This window comes from Sinocyclocheilus anshuiensis, unplaced genomic scaffold, assembly GCF_001515605.1.
Source record: "Sinocyclocheilus anshuiensis isolate Anshui unplaced genomic scaffold, SAMN03320099.WGS_v1.1 scaffold439, whole genome shotgun sequence".
Taxonomy (NCBI): Eukaryota; Metazoa; Chordata; class Actinopteri; order Cypriniformes; family Cyprinidae; genus Sinocyclocheilus; species Sinocyclocheilus anshuiensis.
The window spans coordinates 262,154-265,330 of NW_015552572.1; positions in this window are offsets into that span (position 1 = coordinate 262,154).

A 3,177-nucleotide genomic window follows, 5' to 3' on the forward strand; every position below is an offset into this window, starting at 1 on the left:
ATGAATCAAACCTCTCGCAATGCTGAAGTTGAGCGTGTGCGTCGCCCTGCAGTGTTTCAATGATTCTTCAAATCATGTTACGCTGTTAAAGGAAACAAAACACCCTAACAATTGTTGAACAACATGTTAATGACCTTAGCAATGATGTAGCTCCATTCACATTTGCTTAAAAACATGTTAAAATCTAGTAAAGTTCCATGTTCTGATGCTTCAATGAAGCCAGGCACCAACACTCTGATGATCTAATGAACCCATAATGAGAATTAATCAAATCTTAACTAAAGATAGTCAGAAAAAAATAAATTAATGAACATACATATAAATATCATTATGTTTAATTTCTTTTTATTTAAAAAGTATTTTAAGAATTATACAATTTTACATTAATAATAAAATAATTTAATTAACTATATTCTTTATATTTAATAAATGTAATTTATTAAAATTTTGAATTAATTTATCTTAATTTTGTATGTGTGTGTGTCAGTCCTGTGTTCCGTGTTTTGCGTTTTCCTCCCCCACGTGCTTTCCATGACCCAGTTTTCTCGCATGTTCAATTATATTTCTTGATCCCAGGTGTTTCTCGTCAAGTCCTGTGTATTTAAAGTGTTTCCCGTTCAGAGTTTAGTTTTCCGGTATTTTACGTCGATCCCCATGTCCTACGTGTGACTTCCTTGGTATAAAATAAAATCTGATATAATTCTGGATTCTCCTTCGTCTCCTCGCTCCTTCACAGTAGGCAAACCATGACAGGTGACTGCTTTAGATGACGCTACCATCAACTCTCTGTTCTGGCACGGGGCCAATTACCATCACCCCGTGGACCTCCCAGACACCACTGGACTAAGCTGGAGGGAAGGGATCCTCCGGTGTCTGGAGAGAGTCCGGCCCCGAGCCAGAACCAGCCCACCAGCCGCGCCATTCTCAAGCACGTCTGCCGCCCCGAAGTCAAGCCCACATGCCGTTCCCGAGTCAGGCCCACCGGCCGCGGCGTAGTCAAGCCCACCAGCCGTGGCTCTCTCAAGCCCACTGGCTGCCGCGAAGACAAGCCCGCCGGCCGAGCCGTTGCGTCCAGTCCCGAGCCAGAACAAGCCCGCTGGCCGTGGCATTCTCAAGCCCTCCGGCCGTTCCTCAGGTAAGCCCGCTGGCCATGGCATTCTCAAGCCCGCCAGCCATTCCTCAGGTAAGCCTGCTGGCCGTGGCATTCTCAAGCCCGCCGGCCATTCCTCAGGCAAGCCCGCTGGCCAAGGCATTCTCAAGCCCGCCGGCCGTTCCGAAGTCAAGCCCGCCGGCCGCGGCATTCTCAAGCCCGCCGGCCGCGCCGACGTCAAGCCCACCAACCGCACCGTTCACCCTTAACCAAAGGAGGAGGATGAGGAGGAAAAGACTGTTCTCAGCCCTAATACTAGCTCCAGAGCTTGCTCCAGTGTTGGCTCCAGCCCCAGAGCTCGCTCCAGTGTCGGCTCCAGCCCAAAGAGGGCTCCAGTTCCTGAGTTTAGCCCACGGAGGGCTCCTGTTCCTGAGTTTAGCCCACAGAGAGCTCCTGTCCCCGAGTTTAGCCCAGAGAGGGTCCAAGTCTCCGAGTTTAGCGCTCCGCCATTGGCCCCCTCAACTGTCTGCTCCGCCATGGCTCCCTAGTCTGCCTGCTCTGCCATGGCTTCCTATTCTGCCTGCTCCTCCATGGCGCCCCGAACTGCCTGATCCGCCATGGGTCCCGGAACAGGTACCGCTCTGGAGGCCTGCCGTCCCGTGTCTGTCTTGTGGGGCCTCCAGAGCGCCCACCACCCTGGAAAAATATACATATTTTTTTCCTAAAATATTGTATAATATAGTATATAAAAATATATATAAGTACTTTTTTATTTTTTTTGTAATTTAGTAGTAATATATTCTAAATTCTTCATATATAATATAATTTATATATTTTTTAATATATATTTTAAATATTTTATTTACTTAATTATTTAATTTGTTTTTATTTAATTACAAACAAAGCAACTTTTTAAACTTTTAAGTTTCGTAAACTTTGTCAAATTCATTGACAAGTTGGTGTTATTGCTGCAGCCCATGGGACTTTTCTCTCTTTTTTAGTGATTAGAAAGTGAAGTTTTGCGCAGCTCTTGTCATGTTTGTCTGATGCTGAAGCTCTCTTGTGTCTCTGTTTGAGCATGCGATTTGTGACACTGCTGTTATTGGAGTGCAGTTGTGGTCGTGTGGGCAGGAAACAGGCACGTTTAGTTTCAGCCCGTCCCAAACTACAAGAAAGCTAAGAAAAAAAAACAAATCACGTGCCTTACTGACAACTAACTCACCACTGTCACTGCAGACTGAAGAAACTGACTCAATACGACATTGCTTTCTTTCACTCTCACACCATCAGTCTGCTGCACTGTACACACAATGTGCATTCAATCAGTACGCTACTGTAATGACTTAATTTACACAGAACAAACACACAGAAATCACAGACTAGAAGATGTGGTGTTTCTCTCAGACATCAATGAGGTCAATTGAGAGCAAAGGAATGCTTGAATCTCCGGCTTCTCAGATGTTTCTCATGAGAACAAAACCACAATAATGCCACATGTAAGAGATCTCAACAATGTCTCAAACTCTTCTTTCATACACACACACACATACATATATATATATATATATATATATATGGAATTTTAGAATAACATATTTTTTAATTTATTTTAAATATGAATATGAGTAGCTCTATTAAATTGTATCTTTTTATTTATCCTAAACAATACTATGACAAACATTTGAGAAAGAAATTGATATCAATAGAATATAACTGAGAGCTTCTGAGAAATTACAGCCACCATTTAAACGTTTATTTAGCGGTGAATATACATCACTGATCGTTGTTTAATTTTGATTCGATTTTGCAAATCAAATCAGAGTTGATAGTCACTGGATTAGACAATTTTAAAGTTTATGAACTTCAACATCAAATATTTGCTTTGTATATGTTTTTATGTAATTAAAACTAAAAATATAAAAATTAAATATATATAATTGTATATATTTATTATTACTATTATATATAGAAATTAAAATAAATATTATTAAGATAAATATAAATAAACATTATTAAAATATCTAATTTATATATATAATTATATGAACATATAATATATAATATATATATATATATGAACATAATTG